Below are 24,137 nucleotides of genomic sequence, written 5' to 3'. Positions count from 1 at the left end.
AGCACTATTATTTCAAAAGCCAAATAAAAGACTCTGAGGCCACCTACTTCCACTTTCCCTTCAGGGTACTGTTTGCAGGGAGTTCCTGTGAAGTCAGCGGTGCAGACCCCACAGACCTGGTTAGTAAACAGGGGGCATAACTTGGCAGCATTGCTTGTAACCCAAATGTCAAAGCCTGATTTTGACATAGCAAAACTAGGCAACAGGGAACTTTCACCTCTGCTGTTGTACTTTCCTTTGTTTGTTTCTTTGATTTATCAGTTTGTTTTTGAGACACAGTCTCCTTCTGTCTCCCAGGCTGGAGTGCAGCGGAGTGGTGCGATCATGGCTCGTTGCAGCCTCCGCCTCCTAGGCTCAAGCAATCCTCCCCCCTCAGCCTCCTGAGTAGCTGGGGCTACAGGTGTGTGCCACCATGCCAAGCTACTTTTGAAATGTTCTGTGGGGGCGGGGTCTCCCTATCCTGCCCAGGCTGCTTGGCTGTTCTACTTTCAAGTCACCCCAGGCCAGGCCCTTCACTTCTCACTCTCTCTCACATTTTCCAAGCCCTCCAGGCCCTAAACCACCTGATACTGACCGTTACACAGACATGGAGTCTCACACAAACCTCTGAAAAGAAAACTGCTGCTGATTTGGACTCTGAATACCATTACCCAGCTCACCCTCCTTGCTGTGACAACTCATTTGGACTCATACACCTGCCCAGGGCAACCATGTACATAATCCTGTGAATCAAAGGCAGGAGAGCACCCACATGGACACTCTGGTCTGTGGCATCCCCACCAAATCACGACTCACCACCAGCTTGAAGACCTCTGCTTTTTCCGCTCGGCAAGGAGAAACGTGGCTCGAGCCTGCTGAGAGGGCCAGGAAGAAGAAGCAAAATTGGAGGAGTGGGAGTAAGAGATACAGAAACAGGCGGAATGTGACATACCAGAAATGTATCTGCTGCTAGAGCACGAGGCTATAGGAGGGAGGGATGATGGGGCAGGGGTAGAGGGGCTGAATGGGGCGTGGAGGGGGCAGGCCCTCGGCCTCTTTGCACCCGGCAGAGTGATGAGCTTCGCCGGTGTCTTCATTGAAGTCCTGTTGGTCCCTACCGGCACATCACACACTCCTGGAAGCATGATCTTCACTCCCTTCCTTGCACATGATGACCTGGTGAGTCTGGCTTCCCTCCATTGTCCTGGAATGTCCCCAAGGAGGCTGGGCTTTAGTCTGTGCAGGTCAGTGCTGCATCCCCAAGCCACGGAAGAGGGCCAGAGATGCACACAACAGTTGCGTCACAGAAGCCAGGGATGGGAGGGACCGTTAGGATCTGGCTATTTAGTCTGTCTTTCAGAATGTGAAAGGGCCCCAAAAGACCTTGAGGAATGGGTGGCTGTGTCTGACGCCACGGAGGACCCATCCAGTGGCACAGCCTTGCCCAGGGAACCTGCTCTTCCGTGAGGGTCTTGGAGGATCCGGTTCCAGAGGGCCCTGGCATGTTTCACCAAGTGCTTCAGGGGAGAGATCCTTCGGAGCCAGCCTCTGCTCCTCTCACTGCTCACCACCAAGCCCATCCGCCTCCCCTTCCTCTTCCACCAAGAGAACCTCAGGCCAAGCCAGAAATCCCCAGGGCTCCCGAGGGTCCACTTGTCACTCTGCTTTCCTCCCTAGGGGAGGATACTGGACACACGAAATCTGAGACCACTGGAGCCACAGACACAGAGCCATGAACGGTGCTCGCCCCAGTGTCCCAGTCACCGGGCCTGAAATAAATGCTGGCACGCTTGACTGTTTTTGCTTTGTGGCATTTGATGGAACTTTCAACACGTCGGGTGAACTGGGGGTGGTCAGCTTTGGCGGCCGTGGAGTTGTGGAGGGAGAGAGCTAGCATCTTCCTTAGCCCTGTTAGGCTGTCCGCCCTCCTCCTCTAGGCAGCGCTGCTTGTTACTAGGTCCTGGTGGCAATGGGCTGTGGCCAATCAATGGTGAGTTTTCCACAGCTCTCAGCTCTGACCCTGGCGGGGCACTTACATGCAGGAACGACGACGGAATAACATCTCACATGCAAGAATGAGGACGGAATAACATCTCACATGCAAGAATGAGGACGGAATAACATCTCTCTTCCCCCCAGCAATGCACATGGTCTTCATATCTGAGGAAAACTGGGCGGTGTTTATATTCGGAGATGAGAGGGTCATGTGGAGGAAGAATCTGTGGATCTCAGAAATGGCGTTAACCCCTATACTGACAAAGAGCTCCCAAGCCCCCCTACGCCACCACAAGACAGAGACTCCTTCCAACAGACGGCCTTGTCTGCAACTATGCATTCTTCCTTTCCATAAGATGAGGACTTTATTTTTTTTCTTTTGCCTTCCTAAGGTGACCTTGATATGTGTTGCAACATAGGATCAGCAGGAGAATTCTGAAAAGGGGGATTGGAGCATAATTGTCCCTGTTAACTAACAACCATGGAGGAGGCCCCGTTAAAAACTGCAACACCAGGAGTCGCCAAAGTAAATGGACAAGGATATTGGATGTGCTTTTTAGCATCAAGAAGCTTAGCTGGGACACGGGAACACCAAAATTCTCTCTCCCCCTCCCCCATCTCATGGAGTCCTCTATGCAAAGCCAAGGGAGAAATAAAAATGCTTTCATAGGGCCTGCTGGGTGAATTACTCACCCTCTGGTTCTTCAGAGGTCCAGGGCCTTTAAGCTCAAATGAAATCCAGATGGGATAAGGTTCAGGTAGGCGACAGCATTTGGAAGTCCCACAGCCCCTTTTCCTATATTCCCAGGGAACAGCCACAGTGAGACCCACAAGTACTGAACAGATGAAGCTGCTAATTATGGAGTGATGGAATTCTTTAGATCCCATGTCTCTGCAGCTTTTTCGATGGCACAGGTACCACCTATCTCCCCACAATGCCTCTGTCCTCCTGAGCTGGGCCCTAACTCACTCAGTGGGCGAAGTTCAGCTCCATGTCGCTGCTTCTCCAAAAGGGGCTAGGACTTCACATCATTGGGTTTAGCCCTGTCCAAAAGCGGAGCAGCGTTCCACCTCCCTAGGGCTGGGGGCCTGTTGGGCGTTCGTTCCTTCATAGCTGCTGTCATAACCATGAGCTCAGTCATTGCACTGGGAAGGGAGTGTCAGGGAGAGTGTGCATGGGCATGCTTGTGCTTGTGTGTGTGTATTTAGGATGTGAATACTTGTTGAAACAAAAAATGATGTGGGGAAATCTGGTGGATAGGGCACAACTTGGCAGTCACACTTGAAACCCAAGTGGCAGAGATGGGATTTAAAGGTAGCCAGATTCAGCAACAAGGATCCCTTCTCCCCAGCACCACACTCTGTCCAGGGCTCTCCAATCTGACCCTAACATTGTCCAAGTCTGCTTTGCCCAGAACCATATGCCCACTACCCACCAGATGCTGACTGACTCCCACACTCCTACCCATCATCTCCTGAAAGGAATACCTCCACTGCTGATTCGACCTCTAGTTGCCATCGTCCACCTCAGGCCCTCTTGGCTTGGATGGACCATGTGTACGTCTCTGCCTTCCTCATTGCGCAGACGGGTAGACTCTGCAGCCTCACAGCAGAAGATGCTTTCCTCTGCCAGTCCTGTATGCACAGGAGATTCAACTCATGTTGAAATTTCATCCCCAAGGTGGTGGTGCTGGGAGGTGAGGCTTAGTGTAAGGTTGTTGGTGTCATGAGGGCTCCACCTTTGTCCCCGTAGGTGTCTTGGTGCTCTCCTCACAGTAGTGTGTGAGTTCTTGCTCTGGCGAGACTAGATTAGTTCTCACAGGAATGGACAAAGTGCCCAAGAGAGTAGGTTGCTATACAGCCAGGATGTCCCTCGGGTTTCCTCTCATTGCGTGTGTCCGCTTCCCCCTTGGCCTTCCTCGCCACATTATGACACAGCACACAAGCCCTCACCTGAAGCTAGGGCCACGCCCTTCAACTTTCCAGCCTGCAGAACCATGAGCTAAATAATTTTTTTTTTTTTTATTTACAAATCGCACAGTCTCATGTATTCTGTTATAGCGACACAAAACAGATGCTGGTGCATCTCGGGAGGAGGCCCATTACCCATTGCATGATGAACCATTTGAGCATACAGGGCAATCACATGCAGGAAGGGGAAAAGACAGGTCAGCAATAGGGGAAGGCATGGGTCGTCAGCTTTACACCTTTGTTTCTGAAATATGACTGTCCCCGAGTTACGAGTTCTTTTCCTTTGCTTATACCTCCCCCCGACCCATGTTTACATCACCTGACAATCCCCGTGCCTGAGGGATGTCTCAGGTAGGTCAGTAAAGTGGACAGTGCCTCAGAAGAAGGTGTGGGGTCAGAAATTCCACTGCTCCAGGATCACCCAGCACTTCCGGTGAACAGAAGACCATTGGACTGTGTAAATGAGCCAGAGATTAAGCTTGTTTTTCTGCCCCACCCATTCTCAATCTCTCCGGTGCTACGTTCCCGTGAATCCTGGGCAACCTTACCGAGGTAGGAACATTTGTATTTAGCTCCACGAAATGTTACCCAGACTGCTGTGTTACAGGAGCATCACATGTTTTCGTTTTATTATTCCACCATCCGGATCAAGGTGAGTGGTGGGCTCACCATTCTGAGGTCGCATCGCCAGCACAAGAGGGAGCCAAGATACAGTCCCTGGTTGATCTGAGGCAAGGACCCTTCCATTACAGCAATGCAGTCTAAGAGCCACTGTCACCAACTAGAAATCTAGGGGCTCCTAATGGACTGTGAGTTACAGCCCATGCTCTTGGTGATGGGGACACTGTACTTGCAGTCCTACATGCAACAAAGCTAAAACATTCATGGAGTCAGGGTTCCCAGGTAACAGGGTGCCTGGAGGCAGTTCCCACCACACAGTGCCCAATCTCCTCCCACACTGCACCCACTGGGGAATTGTTTTGACTGGTAAAAATGACAGTGTGACTTAATGGGGAAAAAACTGCATCTGCTGTGCCCCTCCTCCAGTGCTCCCCATGGTCACCTGAGGTAATTCTACAGACCTCCAGAGTACTCCTGAGAACAGTCGGAAGACTGCTGGTCTCCTACAAAAGATGGAGCCTAATCATGGGCCTTCCAGACACATACTAATGAGTGATGGGACCTCACATTGGTCATATCGAATCACATTCATCTGTTTTATTTCCTGTAGGGGGAAAGCTGCATCTCCCCGGATCCCCCAGAGTGGTGCCCTCAGCATCACAGGGTGGGCAGCTCAACCTTTAAGCCATCCCAAGGGAGAGCACCCGCTCCAAGACCACTCTCATAAAAGACTGATCCCTCCATCCTCCGTGCACTGATTACAAAGGGGGACTTGGCTTTCCTGGGACTCCAGCATGAGGAAGTGTAATGAGATCATGCCAGTGAGGGTCAACGTGGGCTTTGCTTGTTTCCGTGACCCTGCCAGTCATTTTATTCATTCACTGGCCATCTTTAGACACCCATAGTCTCCGTCCGAAAATAGATGGGCATAGGGAGAAAGCGTACCCAAAGAAGATGCACTCACTCACTCGTGGGTTTTAAAGTTTGTGGGGAAAATAAGTGGAAGAGGGTTTGGAGGGAAGTGGCATTATTTGAAAGAGGCTTTTCATAGGATAGACAGAATGGTGCTGTCTTAGGTTGGAGGTGGGCCTGGGGCAAGGTCCAGAGAGGGGCCAAGGATGACACCCAGGTTTCTGGTTTGAGTGACTTGTGGCCCTGGGGTACCGTTGACCAAAATCGGGACCACATGCAGAGGAGGAGAATTCAGCGAAAGGCTGAAGAAATCGGGTCTAGTCTTCGGTTCTGCTAAGATTCATACAGCTGATGGGTTGCTGAGAAGCTACGTTGAACATACTTGGCAATTACACAGGAAATAACCAGAATTCTAACCCATTCAGGAAATTTATACACATCCTGTTCTTGTTTCAGCTTGGTTTGCAGTTTTTTTACATACGCGATAACACATGTATGTTTTGGTGTATGGTGCAAAGGTGAGGCTCAAAACTGGTGGTGCTCGACCGTGTTGGGTAATATTTGTAGGCTGTCCCAGGCCCTAATGGGCCACTTAAGGGTGGACAAGACCTGTATTGCAGAGACATCATTAACCGTTGGCACACACCATGGAGCATAGATTAGGAGGCTTTGGCCTTGGTTCACTTATTCATCACTGTCCTCTGGGGATTGTGAGGGGAGGGTGAACCGCCTCCTCCCAGAGGTAGGAGCTAGACGTAACTTATTTGCTTGCTGTGAGAACTGGATGGGATACAACGTGTGGGGGCATGCCAGGCAAAACCTGGTCCCCAGTAACACTGACTTCCCATATCTACTGAGAGGACAGGAGCTATGGATTCTTTGGGTGGCATTTGTAACTCCACTGTGAATAGTATCATCGGTGGGCATTTAATGATTAGTAGTAATATTGATGACCATTTATCTCATAATACACAGTTCCGGTATGTTTTCTGCAATTGCCTGGATGAGTAATCTGTTGAACTTGCACCGTGCTCCTCATGTTCTTGTTTTTTTGTTTGTTTGTTTATTGTTGTGGGTACAGGGCGGGTGTATCTCACTTTCTAATATCTTCCAGGGCTGTTGGGAGTTTTCTCATTACTCCTCACAGCAGTCCTGGGTGGTTGAGAAGGACCGCTGCCATTACTCTTTGTGGGGGCAGGAAAGAAAGCGTCTCACAGAGGGGTTGTGAAGATTACATGGGATGCCCCCTCCACAGAGCAGCTGGTGTTGTACTGGGCCTAGAGGCAACATCCATCAGATTCCTTGAGATCAGGCCCTTTGGGATAAGCTTTGGATGCCATTTGTCCCCAGATCATCATCCAGCAGCAGTCATTTGCATGATGATACTAGTAATAGCTGCTAAGCCTGAGAGTTTGCATTGATAAGAGCTATGGGCTGCTGAAATTATTGCTGGAGGTATATCTCACCCCCTTTCCTTTTATTCCAGCTGGGATCAAAGAACTCACCTTTCCCACACTTGCAACGGTGGCTCAGAACTATTATCTGGTTATTAGAGAAGTGGCCAGGAGACAGCCAGTTACTTAGACAAAGTCAAAGTTAGTGGTGGGTCTTCTCCTGGCCCTTAGATCTCCCAACCCTCACTACAGTGTCCTGTCCAGCAGGCCCATTATTGTGCCCCTTCTTCTGCCATTCCTTGTCTTGTGGGCTTTGAAGTAGGCACTCTCCTCTGAGGACAAAAGAAGGCTTGCTCTGCTACATGCTGTGTTCCTTCTGTGTCTAGGAGGAGGCCAGTATGAATAGGGCTTTAACGTTGGCCTATAGCCTGCCATGGGCCCACGTCATTGTATAGCTTTCCAGTTAGGCGCACATAGGTTGGGATCTTGGATTAGAATCTAGGGACAAATCCCTGCATCTTTTCTTAGCCTGGCTTTCTGCATTTGAACACTGGGGTAAATAGGAGGAGTGAGGTCAGCAAGATGGCTGAACAGATGATCCCACAGTATCACTCTTCCTACAAAAGTATAACTACAAATTAATCAAAGACAAGAAAACCACCCTGACTTCACTAGAACTTGGGGGAGAAACAAGGAAACTTTCTGGGATGACAAAATTGAGAAAAGCCACAACCAGTAAGAGGAACAACAGTCACGTTAGACTGTGCCACCTCCTTCCCCAAACCAGCATAATGCTACTCACAGAGAATTTCTCTAGACCCACAATTTCTGAGGTGGGAGGAGGGAATTGGAGGTGGACATGTGACTTCTCCATCAGTCTGGGAATCTTCATGGGAAATCCCCTCCAGCCCTATGCCACGGGTACCCTTCAGAGTTCCGGAAGAGAGCTAAAACACCTGGGGTGAATTGGGAAGAGAAAGTGGGTGCACTGATCACAGCAACTCTGACGTGGATCTTCACAGCTGCTCTGTGGCACAATCAGTAGGCATGCCATTGCTGAGGAGACTGGCCAGAGCCATAGCACTGCTGGGGGCGCAACACACAGGAAGGCCCAAATCCCTGGCCAGATTTCCCACTAAGCCCATGTGATCACCTGGAGCCTTCCCTTGTCCTGGAAAGAACTAAAAGGTTGTCAATAATGGGCCAGTGTTCACTTAAGTCTTCCCCAGACCAAGAAATAGTGGCAGGGCAGCAACATAGCTCCAGTGGAGCATTTAAGTTCTGGTGCTCACAGTAAGTCTTTTCCAGACTGAAAGCAACAGCCGGCCAGGGATTAAGTTCCAATATTAAGTAGTAAAGGTTTAACACCACCAAGGAACAGCTGCAAAACCTGGAAGAGGTGGGCATCTCCTCAAACACACACACATCAACATAAAGAGACAAGGATTGTGAAAACTCACAAAATATGACATGCCAAAAGAGACCAACCAAACTCCAGTAACAGACCCAGTAAAACTGAACATCTATGGAATGTCTGACAGACAATTCAGAATAATCCTAAAGAAGTTTGGGGAAGTACATGACAATATGGACAACAAATTAAATAAAATTTGAATAACAATCCAGGAACAAAACAAAAAGTTTGACAAAGAAATAAAAACAATTAAAAAAAAAAAAAAACCAGAAGCCCTAAATAGAGAATACAGCAACTGAACTGAAAACCTCATTAGAAAGGTTTAACAGCAGAGTTGACCAAACAGAGGAAAGAATCTGCAAGCTCCAAGACAGAACATATATAGAGGAGGAAAAGGACAAAAGCATTTTAAAAGAGGGAAGAAGGCCTTTAAGAATTATAAGACATCATCAAGAAAATTAGGTTCTGCATAATAGAAATTGCTGAAGAAGACCAAAAAAATAAAAATAAAAATAAAAAAAACAAGGTCTAGAAAGCATATTTAGAAAAATAATGGCTGAAATTTCCCAAATCTGGAGAAAGATCATAGCATTCAGGTACAGGAAGCTCAGAGGTCACAAATAAAATTCAACCCAGAGACAAATTCCCCAAGGCACACCAAATTCAAATTATTTAAACAAATCAAAGGCAAAGAAAAATGCTCAAAGCATCAAGAGAAAAACAACAAAAACAACATATCACACTCAATGGATCACCAATACAGCTTTCAGTGGATTTCTCACCAGAGACCCTGCAGGCCAGGAAAGGGAGGAATGATACATTCAATGTGATGAAGGGGAAAAAACTGTCAGTCAAGAATATCGTATTTAGCAAAGCTATCCTTCCAAGAAAAAAGAAAGAAAAAGACTTCCTGAGACAACAAGAAAAAGCAGAAAAGAAAAAAGGTGAGAAAAATCATCAGCACAACACCTGTCTTACAAGAAATGCTAGAAAAGAACACTAACATGTAACAAAAATATATATGAAGGTATAAAACTCGCGGGTAATAGTAAGAAAGCAGGCAAATTTACAATCCTGTAATATTGTCATCGCGGGTTGCCAAATACATCTTAAGTATGAAATCTAAAAGACAAAACTGTTCAAAACAGTAATAACTACAACAATTGGTTAAGAGATAGGAATATAAAAAAGATGTAACTTAAAACATCAAAAAGTCAAAGTGTGGCTGGAGGGACGCGTTAAAGTGTAGAGTTTGTTTTCGTTCATTTTTCCTGTGATTAAAGTTCAACTGCTACCTGTTTAAAATAACCTGTTGTAATTATAAGACATATTTTGTACATCGCATCATGGTAACCACAAAGCAAAAACCTATAATAGGGACACTAAAATATAAAGAGCAAGGAATCAAAATTTACTACTAGAGAAAACCACATAATAGCAAAAGAAGACGGTAAGAGCAGAACAAAGGAAGAACAGATCTACAAAAATAAAAATAAAAACAAAACAGGTAACAAAATGGTAGTGTTAAACTTTTACCTGTCAATGATAAACTTGAATGTAAATGGACTAAGTTCTACAATTAAAAGACATAGAGTGGCTAAAAACACAAGCCCCAACTATATACTGTCTAAAAGAAACTCACTTCACCGACAAAGACACACACAGACTGAAACCAAAGGGTTGGAAACAGACATACCATGCAAATGGAACCCAAAACAGAGTGGGAGTACCTCTATTTAGATCAGATAAAATAGACTTAAAAAGAAAAAGTCAAAGAAGGCCATTGATATGATGTTAAACAGGTTAATAAAGCAAAAGGATATAACAATTGTAAATATATCTGTTTGTATATATATACATATGTTTTTTAACAATTGTATATATAGTAATATATATTACAAAATATATATTTTTAACTGTAATACATTTGTAATATATATTTAATTGTTAAATATATTTTTAACAACTGTAAATATATATTATAAATATAATAGTAAATATATATAGTAAATATATATAAAGTAAACATATATATATTGTAAAAATATATATATTTATAAATGTTGTAAATATATGCACCCAACACCAGGGCATCCAAATATGTAAAGTAAATATTAAAAGACCTAAAAGGAGAGATTGACCATGATACAATAATCGTGAGGGACTTTAATACCCCACTTTCAGCAGTGGACAGATCATCCAAACAGAAAATTAACGAAGAAATGTTGCCATTAAACTGCACTCTAGACCCCATGGACCTAACATATATTTACAGATCATTCCATCCAAAAGCCACAGAATACATACAGGAAATGCAGTTCTAAGAGGAAAGTTTATAACATAAATGCCTGTGTAACAGGAGTGGAAATATCTCAAATAAACAACCTAATATTATGCCCCAAGGAACTAGAAAAAGAACAAAAAAACCCAAAGTTAGCAGAAGAAAAGAAATAACAAAGATCAGGGCAGAAATAAACAAAATAGAGATTTTTTAAAAACAACTTAAAAATCAAAAAACAAAGAGTTAGCTTTTTAAAAGATAAAGAAATTGGCAAATCTTTAGCTAGACTAACTTAGGAAAACAGAGAGAAGACTCAAATAAAAATAGAGATAAAAAAAGGAAACATTACAACTGGCACAACAGCGGTGGAAATGATGATAAGAGACTATCATGAACAACCATCTGCCAAGAAATTCAAAATCTAGAAGAAAGAAGTAAGTTTCTGAACACATACAAGCTACCAAGATTGCATCACAAAGAAATAGAAAACCTGAACAGGAACAATAAGGAATAATAACATTGAAGCAGGAGTAAACACTCTCCCATCAAAGAAAAGTCCAGGACCTAATGGATTAGCTGGTGAATTCTACCAAGCATGTAAAGAACTGGTACCAATTCTTCTCAAAGGCTAAAAACAACAAAAAAAAATGAAGAGGAGGGAATACTTTCAAAAACATTTTATGAGGCCAGCATTACTGTAATTCCAAAGCCAGACGAGGACATTACAAAACAAGAAAGCTAAAGACCAATATCCCTAATAAGCATGGATGCGAAAACCCTCAACCAAACACTAGCAACACATTAAAAATATCTTCCATCATGACCAAGTGGGATTCATACCAGGGATGCAAGGTTGGTTCAATATATGTGCAAAGTAATAAAAGTGATGCCTCACATCAATAGAACAAAGGACAAAATCCATACACTCGTTTCAAGAGATGCTGAGAAGCATTCAAAAATTTCAACATCCCTTCGTGATAGAAACTCCCAGCAAAGTGGGCATAAAAGGAACATACCTCAACAAAATAAAGGCCACATATGATAAACCCAAAGCTAATATCATACTGAATAGGAAAAAGTTGGAAGCTTTTTCTCTCAGAAAGAAAAGAATGCTGACTTTCACTACTTAAATTCAACTTAGTGTTGGAAGTTCTAGCCAGACCAATTAGGCAAGAGGAAGAAATAAAGAGCACCTGTATTAGTCTGTTTTCACACTGTTGATAAAGACATACCCGAGACTGGTTAATTTAATTTTTTAAAAGGGGCTTAATGGACTATCAGTTGCACATGACTAGGGAGTCCTCACAATCACGATGGAAGGCAAAAGGCACATCATACACGTCGGCAGGCAAGAGAGAAAATGAGAGCTGAACGAACAGGGAAACACCTTATGAAACCATCAGATCTCATGAGACTTATTCACTACCACGAGAACAGTATGGGGGAAACCGCCCCCAAGATTTTATTATCTCCCACCAGGTCCCTCCCACAACACGTGGCAATTACGGGAGCAACAATTTAGGATGAGATTTGGGTGGGGACACAGCCAAAGCATATCAGCATCCAACCGGAGAGGAGGAAGTCAAATTGTTCCTGTTTGCAGATGACATGGTCTTATATAGGGAAAACCCTAAAGACTCCACCAAGTAACTATCAGAACTAATAAGTGAATCTGGTAAAGTTGCAGAATATAAAATCAGCATACAGGAATCAGTAGCATGTCTGTTTGCCAATAGCAAACTATCCGAAAAAGAAATCAAGAAAGTAATTCCATTTACAATAGCTACAAAAAACTAAAATAAAATAAAATCCCTAGCAATAAACTTAAGCAAGGAGATGAAAGATCTCTACAGTGAAAACTGTAGAACACTGATAAAAGAAATTGAAGAGGACAAAAATATATGGAAAGAGATCCCATATTCATGCACGAATTAATATTGTTACAATGTCCGTAGTAACCAAAGTGATCTCCATGTTCAACATTTGACATCCCTGTCAAAATACCAATGACAGTCTAGACAGAAAAAAAAAAAATCCTAGATTTGTATGGAGCCACAAAAGATGCTCATAGCCAAACCAGTCACAAGCAGGAAGAACAAAGCTGGAGACAACACACTACCTGACCTCGAAATACACAAAAGCAACCAATACAACAGGACACTGACATAAAATCAGATACATAGACCAATAAAACGTTACAGGGAATCCAGATATAAATCCACGCATTAGCAGCCAACTGATTTTCTACATGGGAGCCAAGAACATACATGGAGGATAGGACAGTCTCCTCAACAGATGGTTCTGGACAAACTGTATGTTCACAATCAGAAGAAAGAAACCAGACCCCTATCTCTCACCATATACAAAAGTCAAATCAAAATGGCTTAAAGACTGCAATGTCAGACCTGAAACTCTGAAACTTCTAGAAGAAAACATAGGGGAAACATTTCACTAAATTGAACTGGGCAAGGATTTTTTTTTTTTTTTCAGTAAGGCCTCGAAAGCATAGGCAACAAAAGCACAAATAGATCCAAAGGATTATATCAGACTATAAAACATCTGCACAGCAAAAGAAACGATCAGTCGAGTACAGAGACAGCTTACAGAAAGAGAGAAATAGTATTTTCAAACTATACGTCTGACAAGGGGTTAATATCCAGAATATATAAGGAGCCCAAACAATAGCAAAATTCATCATAATTCAATTAGAAATTGGGGAAAATGCCTGAATAGACTTTTCTCAAAAGAAGATGTGCAAATGGCTAACGGATATATGAAAACACTCAACATCACCAATCATCAGTGAAATACAAATCTAAACCACAATAGGATATCACTTCGCCCCAGTTAGAATGGCTGTTATCAAAAAGACAAAAAGTAACAAATGTTGGAGAGGATGTTGAGAAAGAGGAACACTTATGCACTGTTGGTGGGAATGAAAATTACTACAGACATTATGGAAAACAGTGTGAAGATTCCTCAAAAAATTAAAAATAGAACTGCTGTGTGATTCAGCAATCTCATTACTCGGTATATAGTGAAAGAAAAGGAAATCATCACGTTGAAGAGACATCTGCACTCCTGTGTTCGTTGCAGCATTATTCACAATAGCCAAGATATGGAATCAACCTAAATGCCCATCTACAGATGAATGGATAAAGAAAAGTGTGGCTTGTATATACAATGGAATACTATCCAGCCATAAAACCAAATGAAATCCTGTCATTTGAGGCAACATCGATGAACCTGGAGGACATTATGTTAAGTGAAATAAGCCAGGCACAGAAAGACAAACACCACATGACCTCACTCAGGTGTGGAATCTTGAAAAGTTGATTTCATGGAAGCAGAAACTAGAATAGTGGTTACCAGAAGCTGGGGAGGGAAGCGGGTGTGGGGCAATGGGAGGGGTTGGTAAAGGGTAAAAAGTTACGGGTTAGATGTAAAGAACGAGTTCTGGTGTTCTATTACACAGTAGAGCGAGTATAGAAAATACCAATGTAGTGTATACTTCAAGATTTTAAATCTAGAAGATTTTAAATGTTAACACTGCAAAGAGATGACAAATGTTTAAAGTGATGAATATGGTAATTGCCCTGACTTGATGATTATACAATGTATACAGGGATGGAAACATCACACGGTACCCCATAAATATGTACAATTATCTGTAAGTAATACATTTTTAAATCGTGAATGAAAAAAAAAGTTTAAGAGTGTACCTGAAACTCTTACAGGTGGAAAGCTCTGTAAGGGTAGAGCTCATTATTGTGCCACCAGTCCTCATTGTGATCTTGGCGCATGGAACTATGGTGATTCTGTCCCCAGTGTGCAGAGTATCTCTGACACCTAACTCAATAAGTATTCATTAAATGTAAAGAAAACCAACCAAACAAAAAGAAAACTGAGGTAAATACTAACAACCTCACCTGGTTGTGGCGAGGCCTGAATAAAGCAGCCTGTAGGAACACCCCAAATGAAAAGTGTCCATACAAGAAGACACAGGAAATCAAATGCAAACAGAAGTGAGAGACTGGGAGCAAACATCTTCTTCAATTATAACAGACTAAATAATCGTATTTGCAATATACAGAGAGCTTTGATGAGACAACTCAAGAAACGCATGGGAGAACAAACAACAATAAAAAAGCTAACGAACAATCTGAGCAGGCCATTTATAGAAATACAAACGGCCACTATGAAGGGAAGAGGAGCTCCACATCACAAGTCATAATGGAATTAAGATAACAATGTGATTCCACTTTTCAAACTGCAACTTGAGAAACATTTAAAATTATAATGATACCAATCGGGTATCATATACTGAGGTTCTGACGCTGGTAGTGTGAATTGGCACAGATTCACGCTATGCACCAAATGTGCACTCCACATTTGGAGTGCCATTTGTCAGGGATTAAACGGTTTAAATATATTTACCCTATGGTGCATCCCCAAATTCTTTCTTCCTCCTGACACCAATCATAACTAGAAGTAGGGTGGGAAAACTGATGCTTCCTAGACCAGAGGCCTGGCGGCTCAGATGCCACTGTCTCAAGGCCCATCACAGGGTCCTAAAAGGGCTCTGTCAAGCCCTTGACAAACCCTTGGGCATCCTCAAGGCCAGGACCTTGGAAGGCTCCTGTAGGCTGAGCCTGAGCCTTGACTGAGCAGCCCGACTCAAAAATTACAGCTAAAAATCTCAGGGCTCTGTGAGACACAGTCTTCCACATCCATGCTTCCCTCAAGCGCCCTACGGTGGCTTCCACTAATGCACAGAAGAGAAACCTGGAGTTTGATTGTGGATCCCCAGCAATGCTGGGGTTCTGCTCACTGGGAATTTAGGAGTAGTTTCAGGGTTGTCTACTCACTGAGTTTCTTGACATGAAGATGGAGCTGGTGAGGGGAAAAACATAATTGGCAAGTACCCCGGTTTGAATTTCAGTAAACCTTAAAGATAACGATGCACAAATAGATCTTTCCTTTAGTCTTTAGGCTTATATAAGTAGAGTAATGTGAAAATCAGAAAACATCACTTGCAATTAGTCATTTAATCATCTATGTGAGAGTCACGTTGTGGGACTGGAAGCTGATTAGAGTGGGTTCAAGGCACACTTGGGAGAGAGGAAAAGGAAGCGATGATACTAGTCAATGAGGCAGCTCAGCACTTGAAGGAGTTTATGAGAATGTATCAACTGCTTGAAAAGAGCGTACTCATCTACAGGAGGAGAGGGTGAAGATCCAGGCCAAGGACAGGCGGATGAATTTTCACCAAGGGGACAGGCCTTGAACCAGAGGCCCAGCACAATGAAGAGTTCTGCTGGCCTCTGACAGTAAATCCTTTCAGACACCACATGTACATCGCACTTCTCAGAAAACATGAACTTCACTGGCATTCCTGCTGCTGCTGAGTCCTGATCTGACTGTATGGAGAAAGCCGCATTCCCCAGACTGGTGCGCTCAACTTTGCAAGGTGGGCAGCTCCAGTTTGTAGCCTTCTCAAGGAAGAGCAAACTCTTAAGGACCTGGTGAGCCTGATTTCCCTCCAGTGTGGCAGATAGTCAGCCCCAGGAGAGCTGGGATCTAGATTTCTAGAGTTCGTTGCTGTATCCCCAGTACCTGCAACTGATCCTGGTGTGCAGATAACAGGCCCTCGGCGAACACCTGATGAATGAAGGAAGCAATGTTAGTGCTGGCTAGAATGATTTTTCCCTATTTTCCTGAACAGGACTGGCTCAGCTGAAGACACTATGCCCTTGGTTTATTTTGCCAACAGCATAGAGGACCCATCCAGTGGCACAGGCTTGCCCAGGGAACCTGTTCTTCTGAGAGGGTGTTGGAGGAACTGGATCCAGGGAGCCCTGGCATGTTTCACCAAGTGCTTCAGGTGAGAGCCCCTGCTTCTCTCACTGCTCACCGCCAAGCCCACCAAGAGAACCTCAGGCCAGGCCACAATCCCCAGGGCTCCCAAGGGTCCACTTGTCCCTCTGTTTTCCTCCCTAGGGGAGGTTACCGGACACTTGGAAGCTGAGACCACGGGGGCTGCAGACACAGAGCCGTGAACGGTGACTGAGCCCCTTCTGCTGCTTCATGACCCTGCTCACCCCAGTGGGCCTGAAATAAATACTGGCACACTTGACTCTTTTGGTGTTATATTTGATGTCCCTCTCTACATGAGGATCCACCTCCTGTGATTTATGGTTTGCCTCTTTCGGTGGAGGTGGCAGGGAAGGGGGTCGTTGTGGAGAGAGAGTTAGGCACAGGGTACCTAGCTAAATGGGTTGCTGTCCTTGTGCCTTGGAGCAGTACTGCATGTCCCCCAGTCACTTTTGCAATAGCACAATGGTTGATGGACAGTAAACAGCTACTGGTTTCAAACACTTCATATAGGGTGGCTGATGTGCACTGACTGAGTGATAACCCTTGGGCCGGGGAGGAGGGCTGTAGGTTGAGGAACAAGGAGGTGAGGTCAGAAGGAAAGAAGATGTCGTAGAATGCACAGGAAAGGCTTCAGAGGCATTAAGTTATAATTTGAGCACAACAACCCCCACCCCAACCTTGGAGAGAGCCCCTCCAACACATGGCCTCATCCATCACCTCAGGTTGTTTATCTCTTATTATGATACCGTGTCTCTTTGTCAGCTGCCCCTGATACACATTGCAAGAAAATAGCAGCAGTAGGAAGAGCTGAGTCTGGTGGATGCTTCCCAGAACTAGAAAAAGCCCAGGCTTCTCTGGGATGGCTCTGCTCCTGGCTAAGGTTCTGCCGTGGGAGTCCAGCCACCTGCAGTCCCGATCCCCATGGCCTAATGGAACCACTGGGTTCCTAGGAAACTCACAAGTTCACCATGCCACCCCCTAGCTTGACACATTTGGCTCTGAGACTCATCGGGGAAATGTGGAGTGTTGGGGTCCTGAGAGCCCCACCTTCTCTTCTGTTTTCTACTTTTAGAGTATTGTACTACTGAAATATTTCAAACCTACAGAAAAACAGAGAGAAGAATAGAGCAGTCACCATCCCTACTTAAAAATGCTTTGCTATATGTGCTTCACATCTCTCTCTCTGCTTTTGAGTTAAATACATTATGGAGACACACAAATCATTCCCAATCTATACTCACTCCTCTCCTCCCTTAGAGTAGGTCCCCAATCTTAGGCATCTGAACACCTCTGGGTCTCCATGCAGCTTCAGAGCAGCTCCTTCTCTGGCATGGGTGCTCCTGCATTGCTTTAGAGATGCTTCTGTGATGCCTGCTGGAGAACATGGGGGGATTCTACCCAGAATCCCAACCCAGAGGGCAAAAGCAAGAACATCTCAGCAGCTTTCACAGATAACCCTGGACCCAGGCCTCTCCCACCTACACCCGTGTTCTCCTGAGGTGCACCCTGTCTCAGTGGGAGAGCTGAGCTCTTCACCTCTCTTTTACCAGGAGAGGCCTGGAGCACCATCCTGGGTCCCAGTCCCACCCAAGTGATGGGTTTGTGCTTCAGTCACAGGGAGCAGGTCCATTTTCAGCTGCTGTGACATCTCACGGGCTCAGTGGCGGGGAGTAGCTGGTAGGGATGGGGAGGAAGGCAAGGCCAGGCAGACTCGAGTCCTGGGTCTGCTGGAAGAGAGGTGGGATCAGATAGATGCAGGCCACATAGCACAGTCGAAGGTGGCCCATCAACCATTTGCTCCGTCAAGGCGGTTGATACCCAAAGGGACTCACTATACTGAGGTGGGTGCAGGAGCAGGTGTGGTGGGCAGCCTTCCAGAATGGCTTTCAAGGATCCCCCTTCCTGGCACCCATGCTCCTCCTATGGGATTCCCTCCCCTTCAGGGTGGGCTGGACCTAGTGACTTGCTTCTAACAAACAAAATTTGGCAAAGGCGATGGTGTGTCATTTCCATGCTTAGGCTGTAACAGGACTGTGACTTCTGACCTGCTGGCATTCATTCTCTCCCTCAGGCTCTTCTTGTATGCGTGCTTGCCCAGATGGAGAAGGCCAGCTGGCGAGGAGCTGATGGAAGCCTCTGGCCAACAGCCATAGAGGAACTGAGGCCCTCAGGCCAGCGACCCACTAAATCCTGCCAACAATCACATGAGTGAGCTTGGAAGTCTGTCTTTCCCCCAGTTGAGCCTACAGATGAGGAACTAGATCCTGCCAACAGCCACATGAGTGAGCTTGGAAGTCGATCCTTCCCCAGTCAGGCCTACAGATGAGACTGTTGTCCCTGGGCTGGCAGCCTTGTGAGAGACTGGGAAGTAGAGGATCCAGTTAAGCCATACCCGGATCCCTGATCTGCAGAACTCTCAGAGAAAAACTGCTTATCATTTTAACTTGAAAGGTTTGGGGTAGTTTTTCTATGCAGTAATCAATAACAATTAAGACAGCAGGAATATCTGGGGGCTAGGGACTGGGTGCAAGACACAGAAGGCTCGATTAAGGCTGGGAGGGGTTCTTGGGTGCCAGCTTGGGTGCCAGGGTGGTGCATGGTGCACCCATGTTTTAGTCAGACCTGGGGTCAAGTCCCAGCTTTTTCAGTAAATATCTGTGTGACCTTGGACAAGTATCTTGAAGTCTCCGGCCCCAGTTTAGAGCTCTGTAAAATCTGACTGACATTGAACTTCCAGGACCGTTGGAAAGATAAGTGCCAGCTTAAGCAATCCACACGAGAGAGTGTGTGATATGTTTTAGGCCCTCAGTAAGTGGCAGACATGAATAGTAATAGAGTTGACCTGGGACTCTGCATCCTCCTCTTGGGAGCTCCCGGGTGACTCCGGGTCATTCCAGTGCCAAGAAACAAAAACCAAAACCCAAAAACAGTGCAGGAAAAATATCTTCCTAGCAAGTAGGACAAAAGCATCTGTTCTCCAGGAAGAGAGGCCCAACAGAGTGGATACTTTTCCAAAAATTCTGGTGTGAGGGAGGCAGCCCCAGCAGGCTGCAGCTCATAGGCCATATCCCTTATGCAAAGGACCAAATGCTCTCCTCCCTCCCTCCCTAGATTCTTCTCTTCCTCCCTGCCCCCATTCATCCCTTCCTCCCTCTTTCCCTCTGTCACTCCCTTCCTCTCCCTCTCCTCACTTTCTTTCTCTCTCTACCTTCCCCTCTCACCGATGCCTGATTCCAATATCTTAACCCCACAACTCTGCCTCTTTGCACTCATTTGACCCCTACTAGAAACCCAGCCCTTCTTTATGTCATCCTGGTTTCATTCTAGATGAACCCATATCAATGTCCTCATTATGCACTGTTTGCCAGCTTCCCCAGCCACACAGGATGGTATCTGATCACTGGCTTCTAGGGGACAGCTTGGGTGGGCATCACTCTGACCTCACCATTGCACTTTAGAGTTGGTGTGTTTAGAAGGCCCAGTGTATGCACTGTAGAAAACTGCACAGGGACGGGAGCCCAGGACTCATCCTGGACCAGTAATGGAGGCTTCCTTCTATACCACCCAGATCCAAATGAGATGATTCTGTAAGAGCCCCTTTCTATCCAGGACATCGTCTCTCATCCCTCAGACTTTCCATCTGGACATCTCAACTCTGTTCCTCTCCTACAGCCTCGTCTTCCTCCACAGTATGACTAAAATTTGCCTTCAGTACCCTCGAAAATGACTGTTAATTTTGCCCTGCCTCAGGGCCTTTGCATTATGGCTCTCCTCTGGAGCCACCATTTCCTTACTCAGCCTTTCACTTGTTCTTTTGATCTCTGATGTTCCTACCCTCAAAAAGAACACGTCCTTTTTCCCTTGGTAACATGTCTCCTCTCCACTAGGCCAGTCCCAAGCACAGTGTCCTCACTTGACTGTCTCACCATAGTAATACATTTTCTCTCTGTGTTACCTTGAGGAAGTTGCTATACCTTTCTGGGCTTCCATTTTCCTATCTATATGATGAAATATTTGACTAACACACAAACATACTGTGTACCCTTCTCTATCATAGTATTTCTCGTGCTAGACTGCCCCCTCTGGCAGGTTAATTTGCACGACTGTCCTCATCTGGGCTCTCATCTCTGGAGCATGAGCTCTGCCTTGTTAGTCCTGGAACAGCCAGTACCTGGACACAGGGCTTTATCTACGGCATAGCACCAATAAATCTTTATTGAAGAAAACGAATCAATGAGCATGTGTCCACTAGAGCTTTGCTGTGCCTGGACTCTCCGATCTGGGATAAGGGTGAGAAGTATTCCTTTTATTTCCTCTAGCTTGGAGCCCAGAGCCTCCCGCTCAGCAGGGGCCAGATGTTTTCAATGTCTGGACTCAGAGCTGTCTTCCTGGAGGTGCTGAGGCCTTTTCTCCAGTCCAGAAATGAATCTGGGCTGGCTGAATATAGGTGGGGCAAGGGATATGAGACTGTGTGGGACACACATATGGATGAAGCTACCACTGCAGCTTAAAAGGCTCAGGCCCAGGGGACAAGATTTGAGGCCACCTTGTTCCCTCCTTCCCTTGGGCTCAGAGGGAGGACCCTTGGCTGCAATGATACCACCCTCCAACCAATCCAGTGGGTTACGAGGGGCCATAACTTGGAAAATAGCAGTCGAAGTCGAAACCCAAGTGGTCATAGTGGGATTTAATAGAGCAGGGCTTGGTGACAAGGGGACCTCACCTCTAGAACACACACACACACACACACACAGAGAGAGAGAGAGAGAGAGAGAGAGAGAGAGAGAGAGAGAGAGAGAGAGAGAGAACGCCAGCCTGGAGCCCCCTGTTCACCACCCATCAGAGGCTGATTCACACACCAAAACACCCTCACACATTATATCCTCAGAAGCACAACACTGCTGCTGATTGGGACCTGGCTGCCATGAACCTCCTCAGGCGGTTTGCTGTGATGACCCATTTGCACAGGCTGTTGATTTCTAGAACTTCTCAGGTTCAGGGGAAGACAGGTTTCATCTGTCAGTGTTAGTCACAGTGCCCTCACTTCACTGTTTCACCGTAGTGATACATTTTCTCTCTGTGTTGAGCAAGGTGCTATACCTTTCAGAGCTTCCATTGCCCTATTGACATTCTGAAATCTTTGGCTAAATGATCTCCAAATTCTTGTTCTTCTCAGACATTTGGTGACCCTGTGGCTTAGGGGACTGTTACATTCACAGCTACCTGCTGTGTCAGCCAGTTGCCTAGTTGCAAGTGCCCTGGGGGCTATTATGCCTCCCATGAGCCCTAATGCAAGTATTTTCAGTATCCTCTAAGGGTACCCTCACTATCCCCTAAGATACTGCATGACACCATTGGCATCTCACCCTGCCTAAAATGGCTTCTTTTCATATCCCAGAGCTACAGAATGGGTGGGCAGCTGACTAGAGTCTCCCAGGCTAGGTCCTTAGGAGACTACACGCACACACACACACACACACACACACACACACACACACACACACATATCACTATCTTATGTCCCATGACAGACTTCAGAAACTCTAGGCCAGGGCCTAGACGCAACCCAGAAGATCCTCAAGGCCTGGACCTTGGAACTCAGGCTAGCCCCTGGTTGAGCACCCTCATTCTAGAGAACTGCAGCAGAGGAACTCGGGGTCTCCACTGGGACACATGTTTCTAATCCGGCACTGCTTCATGGTAGCCAATCTTGACTGCTACAAGTGCACAGAATAGAAACTGGGTCAGCTTATTTGCAGTTTCCAAAATCACCTCAGTGGCCTGGTGTTTGTGCTTCAAGCGCTGTTCCTCCTCTCCCTTTCCCTGTCTGAATGCTTTCCTCACACATTTCAGGCATCTAATCCTCTGGGAAACCTCCACTGACTCCATTAACATCCCCAAGGCTGAGTGGGTGTCCTGTCTGAGCCTCCTCATGGACCCCGAAACTTCCTCCTGTCACTCTCTGTTGTACTCTGTTGTGCCTTTCTCGGCCTCTCCCCAACCGGCCCACTGGAGGCGACATCTGAGTATGGGCTTGCAGACATGACCAGTCCTGGACCTTCACAGATTCTGTAAGGAAGGCTTTGTCTCAAAACCTTTCATATATCAACCACCAGATTAGCAAATATTTCAAGGGACAAATAACATCAAGAGAGACGGTGAAGGACAATGAACACTATCCTACACTGCTCCTGAGAAGAAATTGCTGCCACCTCTTTTCAGATCCATTTATCAATGGTTACTCAGTGTTGAAATATTTCTAGGGTTTTGTGCCAGAATTCCATTTCTGTGTATCTCTTCTAGGGCAACACATCCTCTGCGAACAAAGATATTGGAAAAACTTTTGAGAACTTTAAAAGCTGGGGAAAAATGTGAAGGTCGTTGTGTGTGAAAGTAGTTAAAGAATTATGGCATATCACTTAGAACACTGTGTAGAAGTTTAAAATGATGAGACAGTTCTCCATGAACTGACAGGAGAAGTTCACCCAGACTTGCTGTAAAATGCAAAAATCAAGTGCCACACAATACGTGCATCATGAGCCAGTATGTATCTTATGGCCCCATAAAAGACAAGCATAGGTTTCTATTAGTGCATGTATGTGTATGTAAATGCATTGATTGAGGAATTTTTGAGGAAACATATTAAACCATTACTGAGGGGTTGGTGACGGAGAGGGGTGGACAAGGGAGACTACCGTTTTATCTGTGTTGTTTTCGGACACAAGGATTATTTGCATAAATAAGACAATATTGTAAACAGGTGATATACCTGTACTTACTAGGTCTTTAATAAAAAGAAACTGTTATTGTTTGTAATCATAAGAATCACTTCCCCTCTTGCAGGAGCTTCTGCGAAACTCGCTTGCAAGTCAACAAAATTGTATTGAGATCCTCTCACGTACCCAGTGCTTTCACACATATAATCTACCTGTAATTTATCCAGTTCAATCTCGGGGCTGGCAAAATCCAGTCGACCCCTACTCCCTGTAACATCCACTCCAAATTTAAAATATCAACTTTTTCTTGAATCCCTACACACTTGTTTAATCTCAGCTGAGGGAGACATGGTATAAAGCTGGGGGCTGACATGGTAGCCTTTCTCGATATAAATCCCATCCATCTGCAGGGTGGTGTGGGGCGGGTCTTATCACCATCACTCATAGCCCCTCCCTGACTCTTTGCAGAACTCTGGGTCCATTCAAGGCAGTTGCACAGAGGCAGCTTATTTTCTCAAAGGAGATTCAGAAAGAAAAGGAAATGTTACTGGGCGGGACAACAGGGTTGTCCACCTCACCCGCCATCAGGCTTCGGGGACTGAGCAGCCTGGCCTCCTGGGCCAGCCCGGGTCTCATTTCTTTGAAAAATCACTAGGTTGGTATATTAGTCTTCTCGGGCTGCCATAACAGAATGTCACAGGCTGGGTGACTTAAACAACAGACATTTATTTTCTCGCAGTTCTGCCAGCTGGGAAGGCCAAGATCAAGGTGCTAGCCGATTTGGTTTCTGCTGAAGGCTCTCCTCATGGTTTGCCTCCTCCTTGCTAAGACGTCACATGGCCTTTCCTGGGTGCATGCAGTGCAGAGAAGAGGAGACATCCCTGCTGCCCAAATGTCCCTGCAGAAGCACAGTTGTCACTACCTCGAGATATGACACGTACAATGAGCCCTGTGGCGTCTCTTCTCATAAGGACACT

The 24,137-nt window shown here is 45.6% G+C and overlaps 1 protein-coding gene and 1 pseudogene across 3 annotated transcripts in view; one reads left to right on the top strand and one right to left on the bottom strand.

Moving 5' to 3' along the window:
• The window catches only part of DMRTC1B (DMRT like family C1B), a 71,090-nt gene that overhangs the window by 39,154 nt on the left and 7,799 nt on the right, over nucleotides 1–24,137 (bottom strand). The gene's annotated exons all lie outside the window — the stretch shown is intronic.
• On the top strand, nucleotides 1,123–1,656 carry LOC144338786 (protein FAM236A pseudogene; annotated as a pseudogene).

This window comes from Macaca mulatta, chromosome X (genome assembly GCF_049350105.2).
Source record: "Macaca mulatta isolate MMU2019108-1 chromosome X, T2T-MMU8v2.0, whole genome shotgun sequence".
NCBI lineage: Eukaryota > Metazoa > Chordata > Mammalia > Primates > Cercopithecidae > Macaca > Macaca mulatta.
The sequence above is the reverse complement of the archived record's forward strand: the minus strand, read 5'-3'. Positions and strand labels throughout refer to the sequence as shown.